Below are 9,803 nucleotides of genomic sequence, written 5' to 3'. Positions count from 1 at the left end.
GTTGGATTTTGATTCCCTAAATCGATTAGTCAAAAGTAGAGGCTAATCCAATCGCTTAAAAGATCCAACAACCAGGACACCGATTAAGTTATGTTATGTTCTTCATATTAATTTTAGTTTTGATTTTAGGGTTTTGATTTAGGGACGATTTTAGGGTTTTGATTTGAGGATGAATTAAGTACTGTTGACAAATTGAGAATTTCAAGTGAGTTGTGGTTTTGGTTGATGATTTTTACTTGTTGCTGCTGCTACGATTTTCTAGTTGATTCGTGAATTTCAACTTGGTTTTGTTTTCAAGTTGGTTATGGTTTTAAATTGATCCGTGAATTTCAACTTGATTTTGTTTTGGTTTTGAATTTCAGCTAAGAACGATTGAAAACAGATATGAGTTGCTACGATTGGGGAAGATGAAGAATAAAATTGATATTTAATTAAAAGTGCACGGATAGTCCAAATCTATATAAAATAACGAAAATAACCTTGTGTGCCTTGCACATACCTGGGTTAACAGAATCAATTTAACATCTGTTAGCGAACTGAACTATCCGTGAAGAACGTGCAAAGTAAAGGACTTCAAATGTTAAAAAATGAAGTTTGGATTATCCGTGTATTTTTTTGTAAATCACAAGGACAATCCGTGTAATTTTGTCTAATTATAATATATTTAAAATTTTAGTCATCGTATATATCATTTAAAAAAAAATATTGGGGACTAAATCACTCACACGATCATCTCACTCAGTTACATAACTCGCCCTCAACTACTGTCATGAAAAAAATCCCGTGGTGCCTTTTATCAAAAAAAAAAAAAAATTGAAGGTTTAGGTCTCCGATAAATTAATTTGTATATAAGTGATGGGAAAAAGATTCTCTCTAATTACAAATAACTAGTTTATAACCCGCGAATTCGCGGGGTTATGAAAAAAAATTAAGTTATAGAATTTTCTATAATCAATGTTATAAAAATAGAAGTTGAAAATTTATTTTGTAAGTAATACTAATGTTTATATAAAGCAAACAGAAGTGTCAATAATGTTCATAATATCTCAAAATTGTATAGTTAACGATGAAAATATCGTCTTTCAATTACATCTTTTAAGTTACGTTTTTTTTATTATACCCATTTGGTCACATTTCTTCCCACTTATTATTTTGGGTTGAGTCAGTAAATGTGTAATTGAGATACACATGCAAGTCTCTAATTAACCAATCCCTTATATAAAAACACATATGAAACGAACATGTAACTCTTTGTGTAAGATTAATAATTTCTCAATTGCTAATGTACTAAATAGTTAGACATTGAAAATAATACCTCTTCTTTCCATTTCAAAGAACCATCACTATTTTGATCACCCATTGTTGACCATATATATCTATATCCCTTTCACATACCTAGATCTTCTCCACTTTGTCCAATCTATATATCATTATTATTGTCGGATAGTCTATCATCACTCGTTGCAGCAACCATATCTGCTCCAAAACGCTCTTCAAAACAACTCCGCTTAAGTAATGTGATGCACAGATCCATAAGTAATACATACATGAACATAAATATGCGGAAGGAAAATAATACTACGCAATTGAAAAATATATATGGAAGAGATTTAGCTTTTAAAAGTGGTCAGGGCAAGTTGGTCGACTAACGGGTTAAAACGTTTGGGTCGGGTTGGCTGACCAGCAACACTTGAAAGTTTTTTTGAGTGTTATTAAGATTAATAATTAAGATATTCAAGTCCAAAGGTATAGCAGGAATACTCTAACCACTATTTTAATACTCCGTAGAATGATATAGCAAGTGTGTTATTGAAAGAGAAAGACAAGAAGCATATTGAACTTATATCATGCCTCTTTACTTTGAATATATATTTAAGACCAGCTTTAATCTCTGTATCATCATCATCGCCGGATGGTTTGTCATCGTGCGTTGCAGCAATAACATTGTTAGCCCGTCTACTTGGTTTGATGTTCAAAGTAGGACTCCCTGCTGACCAAATATGAAATATAACCAACTGTCGCTTTTTGTTTAATTTTCTAATTTACAATTTATTTAGCAAGCAATATGTTACATAAGTTAGTTCTAAAACGTACTTCAGAACACCGCCTTTAGGTATACTACTACTAATGGAGGCCGATATAATTAGTCCCATAAAACTTTAGTACAACGAAATGTAAATGCATACATAAATAGATCATACCACCTATTGATGACTCATAATCCACAGTGATCATGCCAGTAGAGTTCTTCAAGTAGGATTTGAGACCATAACATATTCCCAGTCATTCATTCCTCCACTGTCAGCCAAATGATAAACCAAATTATTGGTCAACGAACCCCACAAACTCATGTAACAAATAATTAGTCCAATAGTTGTTTCTAAATTGATAATTGACTGATGTAAATAATTCCAATTTATTCTAAAAGATGTAAATAAATTTAACATTGTAGTAGGTACCTGCTATTTCAGGTTGTAAAGCTTTTACATGATAGTACTTCATACTAACTTAAAAGATCACCTGCAACCAAATTCACCAAAATAGTCCCAATATACATATACATCCAATAAAAACTTGATTAAATTAACTAAATTTACAACAATATTACAGAACCAAAGCTTAGAATTGTCACAAAATTGACTTTATTATATGATGAAGTTATATATAATTAGGTAAAAATGATAGAAAGAAAAAAAAATGTAAGAAAGAGTACCTTATTTCACACATAATAGCTTCTTCTTTGACCACTGCAGCCAAATCTTTAGAATCCAAACTCGTGAAATCCCGTTCTTTCTTGCCACTAAAAACTACAAAACAACTAAAATTCGCAACAGACCAATGGATATTCAACGAATAGTGAGGAAGGTGACGATAAAAATCACAATTCAAGGGGAAAAGAAGCACCTGAGTAACAAAAAAAAACTGAAATTTAATTAAACTATCCGGTAAAAAAATGGGTTGGATCGATTACTGTAGAAACCGCCCAATAGACCAATGGTGTTTCATTTTTACGTGGTTTAGGATGTATATAAATGTAAATGCAAGTGCGTTTACATATAAGTAAAGTGCAAGAGATAGCAAAGCATCTTCCCGACTTTTAGATTCGACAAACGATCTATACCCAATATAAACACAATCCTCATAAGCTTTTTAAGTAAGGATTTAGTTGGGGATCCTTTTATATTCAAGACTATTAAGATATTGATTGATAAAACCTGCAAAGATGCCGTATAACAAATCAGACTTTGCAACATCGAAAAATGTAAACTTTGATCTCCGAAGTCAAAAGAGATACTAATACTAATAAACTTAAAAATAAAAACAAAGCTTTGTAATACACCTACATTTCAAACTTTATTTGAGATTTGTAAATAATTAATATGTTTAACCTGAAAACTAAGGGTCTTAAATTAGCCAAAAAACGACTAACAGCAGTACCGAGTGCAATTAGCAAAAAACGACTAACAGTTATATCTTGAAAATCATTTGTGCGATATCCATAAGCCATTATGTAACAATAAGTCAATGTGAATAATCTGAAACCATAATCATAAGCCTTGAATGTGTGGATAAATAGACCTTAGCATGACCCATTTGCTTATGATTGCTTACTAACCAAGCTTATGAAGATCGTCTTTATAGTGGCTACATATCGGATGTCGAAGTTACAAGTCAAGAAGATGCTTTGTAATTCTATCAAATACGTCGTAAAGACTTCTTCGAAGACGACATGCTTTGTAACCCGATATACAAGCAGCTTTAATATCTGCCAAAAAAACTTTAATATATGAGGAAAAACTGATTTTTTTAAATTTAATATTTTGCATCTATAATTGATTTCATGACATTCCCTTGCATCATAAAAACATTAGTTATGAGCTATATTAGTCACTAATATAGGATTTTATAGAAAATAATTTTTAATTTAACTAATTGCGCATTTGTTAGAAAAATGATGAATTATATGATTACAAATACATGTATCCATCTGAATAAATTCACATATTTGAAAGAAATATACAAAGCTTCAACATATATCATTTGTTGCAGTCTGCACAATCATATATGAGTGATTAATATTAAAATCTAAAAATGGGAAGAAAAGAACAATACCAAGTGAAACCAGTCATCTAAACCAAAAGCCCTAATTCGAAGATAATGTTACGACCTTGAATATTGATGTTAAAGTTAAGGGTATAAAATACTATTAAATTTTACTAGTAAAAACTATTAAATACGTTACAAATTAAGCAAGTTTTAATTATTTATTTACAAATGGGATATACCTAAACCTTGCTACAACGGTATAGGCAGTGTACCTAATCGTATAGTAGTATAGTTTTTAGTAAGTCCGGTTCGTTCCACAGGGAGCGGGCTTATTGCACACTATATTTTTAAACAACTATATTTGTACAAAATATATATAATTATATATAATAATATATAAAAGGGGGTTTACCGTTTAATGACCGGTTTGTCGATTTATATTTTACGACCTTGAAGATGATGTAGGGTTACGACCTACAACATATGCAAAATTCAAACATAGATTAGGGAAACGCTATTCATCGCCATGTGTGTGTGTTTGGGTATCTTGTTGAAGATGATCTGGTGGGGCTCCAACTTCTATCATGGTGAAACTGTTTTATTCGGCCTACATACGTATACAGTTAGAGTAAAAAGTTAAAATAAGGGCATAAATGTAATAAAGGACAGTAACCACCGCTCATCAACGTAAATGATGTCATAATCAATTTTAAGGGTTGAGATTAAAAGTTAGCATTCTCATCTAAGGGCTATTATTTTGACAAGTAGGATTTTTGAGTAAAAAATAACATCATAAAAGTTTTCTTATTAAAGATAAGAGCGATATGACTGGTTACGTTAAAAGATTTTGTGAGAGGAAAATTTTCCAGCTCACCATTTATTTTATTTATTTAGTTTGAAATTAAATTGAATTTGTGTACAAAAAGTAACATAACGAGTCATGTTACTAGATAGAATCTCATTCCTAAATGATGTAAGTGTAACTATTTCTCTTTTTTAGGGAAAAAAATTAATAACAACAACAACAAAACTTAATACCACATGAGTGGTGTATGGGGGAAGTAATATGTAGATAATCCTTCCCCTATCCGAGAATAAAGATAAGTTATTTTTCCACTCAGAGTGAAACACTCTCAAGGGTAGAGAAACTCATCGCTCTCTTTATTCGACGGATAAAGAGATTGCTTCCGAGAGGACCTCCGGCCTTTAAGTAGGAAAAAGGTTTTTAATAATAATAATAATAATAATAATAATAATAATAATAATAATAATAATAATAATAATAATAATAATAATAGACGCCATGAAAATGGTAGAATCAAATTTTCATGGGTTTTAAATCCTGCCTGAAATTTAATTTAGGCTCTAAGAGTCAGTTAAGTCGTCATCAAATCAACGATTGCAGTCGACTCAATAAGTTTGTGTTTTTAAATTGGATATTCGGTTTTCAAATTGCTTATTTTTGATTCTATAGCAATTTTGCTTGTAACTAGTTTTGTAATAGAAGTAATAATTGTATCAGATGGGACGAGTGGCTTATAAAGCTATTGTAGCCGTTTTGTGTTTGCTTTTTAGCCGTCGTATGTTGGTTAGTGGCCTTTCCCTAGTTGCTCGCTAGGGGGTTGTTTGTTAATTAAATTTTTGCAGTTTGAAAAAAAAAAAAATTATTTTATGCTCCTTTTATAATTGGGTCTAATTGGTTGATGCGGCCAAACAAACACGAATGCAAATAAGAGTGCTCTCAATGGAGGAACTTCTCCATCCTTAGTCCTGGGTGCCACATTAGCACTTCATTCTCAGGACTAAACACTCTCAACCATGGCATATTCTCTCAAATAAATTGGGACTCACTTATATTATTTAATTAAAGAATGTATAAGTTTTAATACTACTAGTATCATAAATAAATACATATGCTCCGTCCTCAAAAATTTCACAAAAGGGCTAACACAAGGACTAACAGGAGGACTAACACAATGACTAACAGGAGGACTAACCGCTGCCAATGGCGTTCTCCTGGGCTAAGGTGTGGACGGAGAGCAAGACGTTACCAATGGGAGCAGCCTAAGAATTTAATTGAAATTTCTAAGAAGATTTCTCATTCATATTGCTAAGTAATAATCTATAGTTTCTATTAAAATTCTAAAATGATGATGTCATTATTAAGTCAATTCCTTTGTTAAAAAAATCAAAAAATAAAAGAAAAAAATTTAAGCATAGTAGGTGATGTCATTAATCTAAATAATTTTGAATTAAAATTAAATCTTATTAATTAATTATTATTATTATTATTATTAAATCTTATTAATTATTATTTTAATTATTAAAATTTTATAATTTTGAATTATTTTAATCAATTATTTTGAATTTAGTACGAGAAGGTATAAAAGTTAGCTAGAAAGAAATCAATTCTAAATTTATATTTTAATTTACACTTTTAAAATAAAATGACAACCAATATTATCTCTATGCTTGGATGCGGATTGCTTAATATGTATTTTAGGTGTTTGATGAAATGTTCAGCTAGCGAGTTTCTTAGTCGGACTCTCTGTTAGTTCCACGGGTAATTAAACTAAATGATTTTAGCATTTACGTTCACTTAATACCTAAAATATATCATTAACTGTTTCATTTAAAGAAACTCGTGGTTCCACGAATCATTTCACTAGTGTGTACTAAAAGTTTGCAAACTATTAAAAGTAGAAGGAATGAAAGTTCTTAAAATACAACCAAATAAAACGTTGATTATCAACCTCTTATATAAGGAGTGTATAACCGTTTTAGAAAGGAAAATCCTCTCTTCCTCTCTATATATTACTCTCATTCGTCCCAAATCTATTGTCCATTATTTTATTATGGTATGTTTTAAATTAATTGTCTAGATTCTTTTTCAACCAATCAAATGAGATTAATCTGGAGAGAGAAGATATATCATTAGTGGAGAATGAAATTAGTGAGATTTTCTAAAACTGCATGTTTTTTGTCTGGGGACAATAAATTTGGGACGAAGGTAGTAAAACAAAGCTATAATCTATAACCTATTATAAAGCATATGATTAATCCACGTGTCTTTCCACTAATTACCCCTTAATCTTCTCTAATTACTTTTACAATTACCTCACGTTCTGCCATCTGTCAACCTTTCATTCGTCATTTTTTAAAATAAAAAAAAAAATTCCTTTCTCTCATATCCTTTCTTTATCTCTTTCACTCAACGCTTCCTGTTCTTCAAACTTCTAGGGTTTCACTAATTAACTGTCGTTTCACTCAAATTCATCATCATCTTCATCATACAAAACACAACCACCCCTTCGATTATCACCAAAACGGTCGAATGAAGATGAAACATATCGAAATTAGGGTTCTTTATTTTGTTTTCATCTCATTACTTTGATTACCATTCTGTTTCGCGATGAGTCAAAAACGAATATGGCATAAACATTGCGAAGCAAAAAAGCTTGAATCAACCGTGATATGAAGACGATTCTATAGAGGTATTTCAATTTGCTACATATTTGATTTGATATTTTCATTAGTTAATTACTAAAAACACATATTCCCTAGATTCGTTTGTGCTGTTTATAATTATCAAAGATTCAATTTTGATTTCAAATTTGTTTAATCATAATATAATATTATTGGTCTAATTAAGTTTGTATCAGTTGTTGTAACGTCCGATCTTAAATTTTGGGGTTTTTAAATTGTAGATAAATTGACTGATTTGATTATGATTTTAGACGGCTACTACAGGTTATATTTCAGATACTGTAAGTTGAATTATTATTTTTGTTGTTGGGTCATTATTGATTGGATGTTAGTATAAAATTTTTAATTCAAGTTATTTGCTTCTTGAATTACATTATTTATGTGTTGGTATGATTTTAGGTATAAAGATATTGATTGGATCTTTCCATTATTTAGGTGTAAAAGATCGATATGAATCTCAGGTTTCCTATTGTCTTCTTTGCAGTTGAATCTCAGGTTCCGAAGGTAACAATTTTTTTCATCTTTTGTTGCCGACTGTCTCTTGCAATTGCCAGTACACCTAATCCATTTCAGTAACTTTCAAATTCTTAATATTCGAATCAACAAATAAAGCTTAATCAAATTATACAATCATCCATAAAATTTTGAATTCGCTGCATGCTTTACTTGATAGAGAATTTATGTTTTTTTCTTGATTTAAAAGATTCATGGTTATTTGGATTTTTTATTTTTAACATTTTGGCTTATTTTATGTTTTAGTTCGTATATCCCATCTTCTTTATTTAAATGTATTTTTTGTTCGTTTGGTTTATTACTGCAGGTTGTAGCTGTATTTCGTGGCACATAATCGATTTAGATGTCACCGAAAAATCCATTTAATTGAGTCATCCGAATGGTAAATTTATATAATCGATTCATATACTTTTGATCATAAGTCAATAAGTTGCTAAAAAGTATATGCCACTCTTAGAATATCATTTTTCTATTCCTTTTATGTCATATATGTTAGTTTAGTTCATAGTTGGTGTGGTTCTTATTAATAGAAGTCTGCACTTTTGTTGCTATAGCTTCTGATATTATATGTAGTGTTTAATTGATTTTGATTCTTATAATTCTAATATGATGCTAAGATGGTGTTTATTTTTTTTTTTATTTTTTTTTTTTTTGGATCTGTACAATGTATAACATAGGAAATGGGGTGTATGAGGTGAAATTTTTTTAGATATTCATATATTGATATGAATATCTTTTTAGTTCTACTTCCAAACTTTAATCGTTATAGAGGTTAAATCGTAACATGTGTAACTTAGTTATAACTTACATGTTGAAATGTGTATGGTTTTAATTTAAAGAAGTTACTTTTACTATTGTTTGGCTATTGAAACTTCTTTGATGTATGTAAACTTATATTTACGAATCTAGAACTGATTTGTATATTTGTTAATAATTCAATTATGCAGACAGTAGCTTCGTAAATTAAGAGTCATATGAATTGAGAGACATGTTTTATCAAATATGGGCGGCAATGATCAACCAAATGGGGCTGCAATGATCAACTAAATGGGGCTTTTCAGATAAGTTCTATTTGCTTTCACTCTTGACCCATGTATATATACCCCATAATATGCCCCATGAACTTATTTGAGAATTGATGTACCGAGTTTTTACAACATATCTTAAATTATGTAACTATAATTTGAAATTATTTTTATTTGAAGGTTAATGTCATGGTTGATATATCTTCGATTATATTTTATACTAACCTCTAAAGTCTAAACTAATAAAGCTATCAGTGCACCAACTGTATCAGTGGGCCTTCTACCAAATCTGACTGAGGATTTTCCGCTTATGCTGTTTCTAGGGCTGTATATGAACGTAGACAATGGATCGGATCCTCATATTGCATACTGCCATTTATCAGCAATAGGTTTGCCTAAAGATTTTTTTTAATATTAGTGACATTTTTATCAACTGCTTAATGTATTTAATTGCACACTAAACTTTTAAGACATGTATCCACAAATGAGTTCTTTTGGGTATATAGCACTTATCAACGGGTCAACTGGAATCTTAAGAAGCTGATTAGATCTGGTGGAATGTCATCATCGCATTCTGCAACCGTCACTGCTCTTGCGGTTGCCGTTAGTTTACAAGATGGCATCAACAGGTCAACTTTTGCAATTGCACTCATTTTAAGCATGTACTTTGTGTTCTCTTTTAGAGAAACTCCAATAACTACATAAAACCAAAAGAAATGGATGGTCGACCGT

At 30.4% G+C, this 9,803-nt stretch overlaps 1 long non-coding RNA gene across 2 annotated transcripts; it reads right to left on the bottom strand.

Moving 5' to 3' along the window:
* Window positions 1–1,317: 1,317 nt before the first annotated feature.
* Window positions 1,318–4,142, bottom strand: LOC139897872 (uncharacterized). 2 transcript variants are annotated; one of them, XR_011776822.1, is made up of 5 exons: window positions 4,114–4,142; window positions 2,714–3,766; window positions 2,460–2,520; window positions 2,202–2,298; window positions 1,318–1,987 (listed from the first exon to the last, which is right to left on the bottom strand). It is a non-coding gene; the product is annotated as an uncharacterized lncRNA (long non-coding RNA). The 2 variants fall into 2 exon arrangements; XR_011776821.1 differs by having other exon boundaries at window positions 1,318–2,298.
* Between the last annotated feature and the right edge of the window lie 5,661 nt (window positions 4,143–9,803).

Source organism: Rutidosis leptorrhynchoides, chromosome 3, assembly GCF_046630445.1.
Source record: "Rutidosis leptorrhynchoides isolate AG116_Rl617_1_P2 chromosome 3, CSIRO_AGI_Rlap_v1, whole genome shotgun sequence".
Lineage (NCBI taxonomy): Eukaryota > Viridiplantae > Streptophyta > Magnoliopsida > Asterales > Asteraceae > Rutidosis > Rutidosis leptorrhynchoides.
Note: the sequence above shows the minus strand (reverse complement) of the source record. Positions and strands in the feature narration are given on the sequence as shown.